Consider the following 12598-nt stretch of genomic DNA (forward strand, 5'->3'; position numbering starts at 1 on the left):
TAAATAAAATAAAATATGTTGATTCTAATATTTGCGATTTTTGCCATCTTATGCCAGAAACACTGGAACACTTATTTTATGAGTGCTCTAAAGTTACTGTCCTATGGAAAGCAGTAGAAGAATGGGCATTAAAAAAAGGTGAACAATTTCAGTTGGATAAAAACATGGTTTTATTTGGTATCATAACAAAAAAGCATTGTTTTATTAACTGGTTCATTATTAATATTAAGTATTATATATATAGAACGAAATTACAAAAGATCAGATTAAATAAAAACGCAATGCTAAGATTCATTATTGATAAAATACAGATTGAAAAATATATATTTTATAAAAATTGCCTGTATAAAGACTTTGATGATCAGTGGGAACCGTGGCAGCAGTTCCTCAAACAAATTGTATAAATTCATGTATAAACTTATTAATAGCAAAATATACGAATAAGCTAATAAACATACTTTTATGCAAAATATCGCCAGTTCGGAAAACGTATATTGACTTTCTATAATTTCTTTTTTTAAAAGATCGCATTGATCTTATTTATCTTTCAAGAAAGTTTTTTTTTTCTCTCTCTCTCTTCTTCTTCTTCTTTTTCTCTCACTCTTTGTCTCTATTTCTAGTACTCTTCTTCCTAGTCTCCAGAATATTTCCTCTTCAGTTATGTAAGGCTTTTGCATTGCTAATATCCTGTTTTACAATATCATGTTAAGCCTATCTGTTTCATCTTAATATTGAATACTATGTATGTGTGCATACGGCTCGCGCCGTTTCTGTTCCCTTTTGTCTATCTTCGGCTTCCTCCCTGTTACTCCACACGTCCGTGTCTGTCTGTCTGTCCCCCTCCCCCCCCCCCCCCCCCCTCTCTCTCTCTCTCTCTCTCTCTCTCTATCCCTCTCACACACACGCACATGCATATGTATACACATATTGTTTAATAAGTGCTTTATATACGAGTGTATAGCTTTAATTATGTATACAATAATACCATGTACAGCAATGATTCAAGGCCCCAACCTTGACTTTGCTTATGTTTCTGGGGACAATAAAATAAAAAAAAAAAAAAAAAAAAAAAAATACTTTCAAAATGCTTTAAATTCACCACTCGAGATCTATCCAAGTAATAAGAACCCCCAACTGTTCACTAGTAGGAAACAGTATTTTAAAAGCTCCTTTTTAGACGACCTCCTCCCATAATCGTGTGACCTTCTGTAACGCATAGGCCACTACTCGAAAATTATGTAACATTAAATGCATAACCTCTCCCAAAAGACATATTGACTAATATTATAAGATTTTGTATTTATGTTTGTTTGGTAATAATACCACTGGATAGAAAATCATTAGTTAAAAAACACAACAGCAATGATTAGCTGCATTTTAATTTATAAATAAATATGGTAAAATTATTTTTAAAACATGATATATAACTCATGACAAACACCTCCTCCATTCCCATGTTTCGTAACACTTCCATGAAATCCCTTCCCCTCCCCACTAGAATGTTACTCAGCCTAATTCATGAACGGACCCTTGTACGAGGGTCCACTTAATCTGAGAGATGAGACTACGGAATAAGAAACGAGTTAGTATTTACCGGTAAGTATAACTGGGTGTTTGCCATATGCACACTTATCCACAAATAATTAACCCTAACTACTCATTCAGTAATCTTGTAACACAGAATTAATACTTATCACAATAAAGACAATAACCTACAGTGTACCTAGGTCCGCTAGGATGACTGGCTAAGCTTTATATTACCAAATACTCGTATAATGTTAGAACAAGAAGTCTACGATTTACTTCGTCAGATGACCGAAGACACTGTCTAAAGAATATTGGTATAATACAGTATTAAAATATTTAAGTCACATCAATCACATCAAGGTTATACACAGAGCAGAAATGATATTTACCAAGTCCTAACGGACTACGTTCGTGATCCCCTGGAGCCGTCCTAATTCATTCTCCTAGATATCTCTAAATCCTAGCTACTTATTCCAAAATCAGAATTGGCCTGGGGGTACAAGGCGGTACCTCACGTATCATCTCATATTCTACATTTACTAGAGTCGGTATATTTCTCTCTGATCGTCAGTCTGGCTGTCGCCAGTCGTCGCCATCACGGTTGTAAAAACCGCACTCGCAGAGGTATTACGTAACTACTCGCCACATGGCCTCCGCAGCTGGACTAAGTGCATATTGGAATGTCCGATCGAGGACGGTCACGCAGAAGTCTTACGTAACAAGTTGCCCATCTGGTCTACGGGCAATAAACTGCACACGGCCCTCTAACACAATTAAAATCGCCACAGGCGAAACAAATTTAAGAGCATGTACCGTGACACATGATTCCGACTAATAAAATATTTCTACGATTAAATTTACATATTAAATATATTTTCTTGTTTAGAATATCAGTGTCTGTATATTCAATGTGTTTCTGGTCGTATTAATATTTGTAAGAAGCCCAAACTATATTTTAGGAAATAAAATCAAATTTAACCTCGTACAACTGTTAGAACTATCAGAAACACATTTAATATAGAGCCACTAATATTTTATGCAGAAAAATATATTTGATATGTAATTACAATCGTTAAAAAGTCTCTGTTAGTAGATAACATCTTAAAAATTGCAAAAAACTCAGGAATGTCCCTTTAATATCTGTGTATGTATTAGTCAAACCCGACATGCATGCAATATATAGATATGCATACGTCAATACATGCATACATAAACACACATACATATTTACATTAATAAACATGGTACTTCATTGTATGCTATGAATACACTTATCACTTATAAACTCAAAGGCTCGGGGCTTTCCACTATTATTATTAATAAACTTAATATGTAGCCACACCCATCTTCCAATTTCATTACGTGTTTCGTAACTACAAAATACGCATTAATAAATCTAGTAGTGTTTGTTTGTACTGCGTAATTCGGTGAACCCAGTAAACCGTGAAAATATCGAGATATATAAGAAATAAAAAATATCATTGTTACTTTTATTACTATTTAAGATGCTATTGCCTAATTATCTGAGTGTGTATAGGTACAGATATGTCATCGTCTGATGTGCAGTTAATGAAGAATATAGTATTTTCCAGCGAGACGGTGATGAAGGAATTTAATTTTGTCTGCTTCTTTTTTCTCGTTTTTTTTTTTTTTTTTTCTTTTTTTCTTTTTTTTTTCTTCTTCTTCTAATGTTGTTGGGGTTTGTTTTGGGGGGGGTTTTGTGGGTTTTTTTGTTGGTTTTTTTTTTGGGGGGGGGGGGTTGGGGTTTGAGGGATTGGTTTTCTTTTTTGTTATTATCGCTGTTGTTGTTGTTGGTGGTGGTGGTGGCAGTGGTGTTGTTGTTAAACTTTTGTGAAGGTACAAATCATTAGCGTATTGTACATAACCAACTCGTTAATAATTAATTATACACTAGAATTCGTTTCCAATTCCCTTAAGATTATATATATGTCAGATTCTGGAAGGTTGGTTCTTTCTTCTTTTTTTGTTTCTTTTTTGTTTTGTTTTGGGGGTTTTGGGGGGGAGGGGGGTTCTCAGAATATATTATCTTCCGGTTTCGATCGAGAGTTTCACATTACCTGTCCTACATAATGGTAATATTTTATTAAATGTCTTAAATGTGTTTTAGTTTTATATTATTTTAATATATAGACTGTTTATAATTGGACTGAATATAATAGCATATTTTATTTTCGTGTTAGATGTTTTTAATATGTTTTTAATGTAATATTTGTATATTTTATATGTCGACTCTTTATAGTCTCTCGTATCTCCATATGGAGTGGCTCAGTGCTGTTTTAAATATTATTGTTTTATTGATGTATATTTTTAAAACTGATGTGATACTTTAATCAACAATTTGTCTGTCTGTCTGTCTGTCTGTCTGTCTGTCTACATTTACATATTATTCTTGCATTCTTTTCAGACGACTGTAGAACATAACTTTCTAACTTTAATTCATCTTGAAATATTCTATAATTAATACATTAAAATGGGTTTTATTTATTTATTTATTTATTTATTTATTTATTTATTTTCATATAATCATATTACACCAGTTAATAAAATTGAGAGATGTCCAAACATGTTAGAATATATTATTCTGGGGGCTTGCTCTTGTTACCTGGAAGTGTATGAGGGTCATTCTACAGAAAACGTCACTTTTCAAAATACAAATTCAAGATAAAACAATTAAAAGATATAAATATTTATTGTTAACTTTTGGAAACAAAGAAACATAAAATTATATCTGGCCACGCAGAACTGTAATCGGCCTGCACGTGCAGACACATGTTACTCTATTAACAAGTTCATTATGTCATTGGTGTTACCGGACAAGTTGGGTAGTTCAGCAGTGTGATCCAACTGGTTTGTAGTGATCAAGAGCACGTGGATGTGTTATCTGAGTGTCCCTAATAACATATATGGAATAGCTTTAGAATTAAAAACTATCCAAGGGTGTAATTGTGCATTTCCACACGGATATTCTGTATGTGACTTATATTATACACTATGGCAGTTTTAATCATTTAAAAATATGGAGTCCTTCAAAATAAATTTCATCAAAGCCATAAAGGTAGAAGGTATGCTTTCCTAAATAAACAATTTAAATTTCAAAAATAAAGTTTCTTGAGAAATGACAGCTAAAATATTCTTGCGTAATGACAAAACAAGTAACACCAATGACAATGTGTAACCTGGAAATACTATTATTCTTGAGACTACCACTACACTACTTGTTAGCAAAATTATGTAATTAATATTTCCTTAAAGGTTTGTTTTTTCTGGGGGGTTTTGGTTTTTTCGTCTTCTTCAGCCTACAACTATTAAAGGCTTATTAGAATAATTGTGTGTTTCTGTATTGATAAGATACGGCCGGTCAGACAGTTTAAAAAATATACTAAATTAAGATACAGAATTTTTATTTTGTTTAAATATTAAATTAAAGATTTATTCATTCATTCATTTATGTAGTTATTTTCATGTTTATATTATGGCTTAAAATCTATTTTACTGTATATTTGTATTCCCAATAACGAGTAAAAAGTTGTAATCCTACTTTTGCTTTTACGCTAGCGCTGCAAAACTATACACAAAATCAAACAAATTATGTCACTATTCAAGAAATAAATCATAAGAACTGCGTCATTATTCAAAAGAGTTAACTATTTTCTTTTAACTAAAAAGCGATTTTAATGCAGGATATTCAATATTTTTTAAAATAAAATTTAAATAGCCTTTATTGGAAATGAAAACATACGTAATGTAATTTTTTGATATTTGACTACAACTTGGTAATACATTTTTTGTATGATTTTAACTTTTCTTTATGATAAGTTAACCTCTTAAACAGGAAAGGTTAGTAGTTTCTAACTACATTTAGCATTTGTAAAAATAAAATTTTCGCGCATGCGCCGTTCCACATTTTCAAATTTTAAAAACAACTACATGATAAAATATATGCACAATGGACGGACACTTTGTTTTTTGTTGTTGTTTTTTAAGGAAAAAATCAGTTTGTCCAGTGTGCCGGTCCGGCCCGCGTTTTACCAACGGTTCCATAGTGAACGCCTTTTTTCATACTATGAAATTTACTACATGCTATTTACTTCTGAGCCGATTGTTTTATAAATTGGACACAAAAATAGTATTTCTTTTTTATTTCCAAAACACTTTTACTTGTCTTCTTAGTCAAACCAAACTGGAATTATTAACAAAAAAACAAAAACAAAAAAAACCCACTTAAATTGTAGAAGGATGGGACGGACTATAGTAAACTTAATGGTTTTAGGGGTTTGTAAAGTTTTGTTTTTGGATACTTACTTGTCTGAACTTTATTGTTAATGGAAATCTTCACCAACTGTGAAGAAAAACCTCACAAATGAACGACAAGCAGACGACAACAAATCGGATGTTAATTGCGCGAACCAAGCATAACGCAGTTAGGGACGTTGATGATATACTCTTTACATTCCAGCAAAACATTTATTTTACCCAAAGTGCCATTATGCAACTATGATACTGCACAAGTCCCTTTAATTTTCAAATCATCTTCAAAAATATGCAAGCGAGGAAAACGGCATCGTATTCAAACGCATTGTCATTGGTGTTACTAATGGTAATTGGTGTTACTCGGTACCTGGTAACACCAATGACAGGTAACACCAATGACAAATAAGTGCAAAATTAATTCATGTTCTCTAAAGAAACATTTGAGAAAACTGAAAAAGTGCATGTTGTAGCAGACATACGATGTCTACAATAACATACAAAAAGTTTCTTAAAATTATTAACCATTACATAAATACGATCGTAACACCAATGACAATGAATAAACCTACTTTTATATTTTGACAACACATTCATGACATTTAAAGAAAACTGTTCATATGTCTGATGTTTTTGACAAATAAGTTCGATGGCCGATATCTACCGGTGGAATGTTTCATCCAGAGAGCATTTAGTTTCTTTTGTTTTCTCAATAACAATACCAATTACTCAATTACAATAACACCAATGACATAAAACTCCAGGAACAAGCTTATATTGTCCACCATCTTTTGAATACGGAAAATATTTACAAGATTCTTTCCTTAGTAAGTCAGCCATCAGTACGTATTACATTAAAGGTATTCAGTGTTATGTCTTCTGTTATATATTTTAACAGTGCATGTTATGTATAGTGTTATGCTGGGGACAGGTAACACCAATGACATTTTACATCAATCTCCAATAAAATCTCTATCAAAGCTGATTACCAGAGAGAAAAAAATGCTATGACAGGATGATATTATTAATAAGGTATCGTTAAAGACAACAAATATAGTTTTCTGTATATAAATAAAAAAGAAATTGTGCAAGGACATAAAAGTGACACTTTCTGTAGAATGACCCACGAACATCTGATCACCATTACCTGCAGCTGGTCTGCTAAGCAATCTCAAATTCAATTAACAGCTTTCATTTTTTTTAAATAATTTCAGTAAACATGACTTTCCTTTTGTTTCAATCGTTGTTGTTGTAAAGTTACTTGAGTTAGATTAAGTTATCAGATAGGTATAAATTATATCCCAAACATTCTTACATTTACGTTTGTTTTGTTGTTGTTGGGTTGTTTTTGTTTGTTTTTGGGTTGGGTTTTTTTTTTTTGGGGGGGGGGTTTGGGGGTGTTTGCGGGGGGGGGATTTTCTTTTGGGGGGTCTTCTTTGTTTGTTTGTTTGCTTGCTTGTTGTTTGCAATATTTTTTTGATTGATTTTTTTTTTTTTTGGGGGGGGGGGGTGTCTGGGGAATGGGTTTTTTAGGATTTATGTTTGAGTGGTTTTTGTTGTGTATTTGGGAGTTGTTTATTGTTGTTTTGTTCTTATTGGTAATTTGGGGGGGGGGGTATGTTTGTTTGTTTGTTTGTTTGTATGTTCATGTTTTGTTTGTTTTTTGTTGTTTGTTTTATCGTTTTAGGGGTTTAGAGGGGGCTTCCGTTGTTTTGTTTTGTTTTTTGTTTGTTTTTGTTTTTTGTTGTTGTTTTTTTGTTGGTTTTTTGTTGGGGGTTTTGGGGGGGGTTTGGGGGGGGTAAGTTTTTTGGGTTTTTTTGCTTCTTTACTTTGTATTAGACGTCTAGCTTATTCTGTAGAAATTACTACTCTTGTATGTATGGCCTTCATATACTGATGACGAATCTCATCGTCAACATATTGGCTTGAATAAATATCGTGTGTAGTTTACATTTCATTTAACTTATTTTCGTGTTTATATCCAATTACGGTTCAAACACGTTGTCCTGGGCACACACCTCAGCTATCTTGGCTGGCTGTTCAGGACAGTGGGTTAGTTGTTAGGGAGAGAGAAGAGGGTTTAGTGGTCTAAACACCTACCCACTGAGTCGTTAAAACTCGCTCTGGGTGGGATCCGGTACCGGGCTGCGAACCCTGCATCTACCGGCCTTGTGTCCGATGGCTTAACCACGACACCACCGAGGCCGGTTGTTGTCTACAGACGACCTACTATGTGACAACACAGTATTGCCTAAAACAGAATGCGAGTATACTAGGAGTGGCCTTAGATCATGTTTATCATTCAACGAGTTGTTTCAAAACGTATTTACAGGCTGGTTCGGATCCCAGTCGAGGCATGGGGTTTTTAATCCAGATACCGACTCCAAACCCTGAGTGAGTGCTCCGCAAGGCTCAATGGGTAGGTGTAAACCACTTGCACCGACCAGTGATCCATAACTGGTTCAACAAAGGCCATGGTTTGCGCTATCCTGCCTGTGGGAAGTGCAAATAAAAGATCCCTTGCTGCTAATCGGAAAGAGTAGCCCATGAAGTGTCGACAGCGGGTTTCCTCTCAAAATCTGTGTGGTCCTTAACCATATGTCTGACGCCATATAACCGTAAATAAAATGTGTTGAGTGCGTCGTTAAATAAAACATTTCTTTCTTTCTTTCAAAACGTATTTGGCGAACGAAAGCAAGTTTGATCATTGTTTTAGCAACAAGTTGTAAGATAAATAGTATCTAACGGACATGAATGTAGTAATCATTTTCTTACATATTCTCAAAAATTAGGTTCAAAATAAATTTAAACGTCTTTTTTCAAAATTTACAACTTTTTTTACGGCAGAGTAATCAATTACGATCGTGATGGGGTTTTTTTATTGGATGGTATGGCCTTGGCGATCGGGTCATCAGCCAATCGTATATCATTAAATCAGTATCACAAGTGTGTTATTGGTATTCTTTTTATCATACATTATCATTCTTTTCATTTTAATTAGAAAGCAGTAATTAAAATTAGACCAATCACGATTATAAGAAGCGATATCTCCTGGAAGAATACTGCAGGAAATATCGCAAATTATATATAATAACGAAAGATGTTCGTGCCAACGGGTATGTAAGAAACATATTTTTCTTACTTTATGTGTTTATCTATATAAATTAATTATTGACATTTTGGTATGCAATTACATTATGACTTTGTATTGTATTGTAAACCAGTGCTTCACGACTCAATGTATATCAATGTGTCCTTGTGGCGTCGTTAAATAAAACAAACTTACTTTGTAGCTATAAATCGTGGAGAAACATACCTTAGTTTTATAGGCTGTTTGAGGAAAAAAGTTGAAGTATTTTTATTTAACGACACCACCGGAACACATTGATTTATTCACCATCGGCTATTGGATGTCGAACATTTAGTAATTCTGACACGTAGTCTTACAGAGGAAACCCGCTACATTTTCCACTGGTAGCAAGGGATCCTTTTTATGCACCATCCTACAAAGAGGATAGCACATATCACGGCCTTTGATATACCAGCCATGGTGCACTGGAACGCTGGAACAATAAACAGCCCAATGGGTCCACTGACTGGGATCGGTCCTAGAACGACCGCGCATCAGGCGAGCGCTTTACCACTGGGCTACGTCCCGCCCCATGGGCTGTTTGAAATGTCTGTAAAACAGGTTGTGTGTTAGCGAACGTTTGTCGAAGAGCAACGTGCACCAAGTATATTTTGTAAAGTCACGTACAATCCGCGTGACTCTGTCGTTAGGAAGTTAACAGAAGTGCTACCCTGCCTCGAAACCAATTTATATATTTAATAATATATTTTATAATTACGTTAATCGCAATATCAGCGATGCAAATCTGTTGCCTCAGGACGTAAGGGTATTAATTGGCGCAGTGTTGTCTGTCATCAAGTTTATATCTTCGTGTTTATGTTTGAAACGGTTGTAGAAGGAGATGGGCACCTGTTATTTTCATACATTAATGGAACATATAGTGTTATTATCGGGAGCATTGAGAACTAGAATCTGTAGTATTATAGGGAACCTCGGATTGATATACTCTGTAATCTTATTTATGAGACCGGGACGTAGGCCTGTGGTAAAGCGCTCGCTTGATGTGCGGTTGGTCTGGGATCGATCCCCGCCGGTCGGCCCATTGGGCTATTTCTCGTTCCACCCAGTGCTCCACGATTGGTATATCAAAGGCCGTGGTATGTGCTGTCCTGTCTGTGAGGTGGTGCATATAAAAGGTCCCTTGCTACTAATGAAACAAATGTAGCGGGTTTTCTCTCTATGACTGTGTCAAAAATTACCATACGTTTGACATCCAATAGCCGATGATTAATAAATTAATGTGCTCTAGTTGTGTCGTTAAACAAAACAAACTTTTTACTGTAATCTTATAATACGCTAAGACGAGATGTAATCAGCCATGGATATCAATGAGGCAATTAACGTAATTAACACACTTTATCAAATCTTCGTGGTTGGATATTGATACAAAAATATACGGACTGTTACCAATAACTGCAAAATAACTCATATATATATATTATGATTCGCGGAATAATAATTCTGGTATAATATCTGCCCGGTCCCTCCCCCCCCCCCCCCTTATTATTTTAGTAAGGGTTAGGGGAGGGGGGACCGGGCGGATATTTCTGAAAGATAAGGTAAAGAAATGCAAACGATTTTCTATTAAAGGAGTATTTAACAATGAATGATATTCGCCGAATGATTCGGGGAGGCTGACAAACGGTGTAGGCCTACGTGGTTTGAGGTGGATAGAGTTGATCTGGGGCAGGTTGTCCTATAACAATTATGAATTAATGACACGGTGATATCAGTGGCGTAAGAAGCTGCCAAAACTGGGGGGGGGGGGGGGGGGGGGGGGGCACATACATATATAGAGGTTATTACAAGAGTGTTTTCCGGTATCGTCAATATCACATATTAGGAATAAAAACTGTATTATGCGAGCCTCTGGCGAGCATAATACATTATTTTTATTCCTAATATATGATACTGACGATACCGAAATACACGAGGGTAATAATCTCTTTATCATATAATCTCAAGCTTAATACAACGTGTTTTTGTAAACTGTAACGCAACTTTAATTCCAGTCCGCCATTACTAGATATTCAAATCACGTAAGAATATGTGGCGCGGTGTGTTTTTTGAATGGAAATGACGTCAAATTCGAATGACTCCTAGTGACGCCGGTTTAGGAAGTTCTACTAACTGCTTAAACAAATAGTAGTCTGCCAGGATTGGACTGAACTGCGGTTGGACACGGTCGGGGGGAATGATATCGGACGTTAGGGCATTCTTTGGGGTCATAGGCATAGGCGGTTTGGCCTTAGGTTTTGTGTAGGGCCGGACTCCCCTCCCTATCGTGTATAGAATATAATTTGGTGGTGTGCACCCTCTGCATCTTGTGTAATAAAGTTTGGATTTTAATACAAGTACAGAACGAGCACAAACCGAGTCAATGAAAAAATATTTAAACTACCAGTTACAGCCATGCACTAAACAGAGCTCGAGACAATGATGGTCATTGTTTGAACGTGACTCTAATGCTGGTAGGTACTGGGTTCGCCTCCCGGTACCGGCTCCCAATCAGAACGAGTTTAACGAATCAATGGGAAGTGTAAGGCCACTACACCGACTTCTCTATCACCAACTACTAATACCCAACCACTAACTCACTACCCTGGACAGACCAGTGGGGGTGGAGGGGGGGGGGCAGAAAATACATTTACGGGGAACCCAATGATGTGTACATAGACCACAGACGATTCCGAAGGGAATACTCGGATTCTTCAACGTAAAACAAAAAAATGGGGGGGGGGGGGTGTCAATATTTAGCGGGTGCGGGCCCCTGGGCCCCCCCCCCCCTTAGATCCGTCACTACAGACAGTACAAATAGATGAAGTGTATGGCCAGGACAGTGTGCTTGAACCTTAATTGGATATAAACACTGAAATAACTACAAATGAAATGAAATGGGGGGAAAAACTTGACTCACTCAGTTCTCCACAGAACCTTTTTATTTAACAACGCTGTGAATAAAACAAGCAAGCTACTGGTTGAAACTGCTACGGAAATAAAGATAATCGCGCAAAACAAAAGCCATGGTTTGGTAGTCAGTGTAAATTGTTCACAAAAAATATACTGAAGCAAACAACAAAACAAAAGAAAGATACAAAAATAAAGAGAAACTTATATATGCAAGCAACTGTTATTAACAAAAATACTAATTCAAAATATTCGAATTGATATAAGCAGGCCGGGCGGAGCAGGAGGAGCTGGTCAGTAATTCTGAATGAAAAATAGTAGTAGTAGTAAACATTAAGCCAGAGCATCTTCATAAATCAAGGCTAATATTCGTTCCTCGTATTCAGCCTTGATACATGTCGTCAAGAAATCGTGCCACAAAATGCTTAAATTTCATTGGATGCGATGAGATCTGATTGCAACGAATCGCAACGCTCCTTATAGATTCCCTTGTTATTGTAAACAAAGATGGCGATATGTTAAAAAAAAGGTTTTGGTGGTTAATTTTTGATATTGCTTTCAAGATTGTCACATGTTACCGATGCTGTGATTGGTCAGCGATGTCATCGTGTAAGGGACATAATCGGTGTTACAAATTGTCTTCCAATAGAGGGCGCTAGTAGTGGATATCAGTAATCTTGACTGAATACGAGGAACGAATATTAGCCTTGATTTATGAAGATGAAGGCAGAGATGAATTTTACTTGTACAATACAGGAAATTGCA

This window comes from Gigantopelta aegis, chromosome 4 (assembly GCF_016097555.1).
Source record: "Gigantopelta aegis isolate Gae_Host chromosome 4, Gae_host_genome, whole genome shotgun sequence".
Lineage (NCBI taxonomy): Eukaryota > Metazoa > Mollusca > Gastropoda > Neomphalida > Peltospiridae > Gigantopelta > Gigantopelta aegis.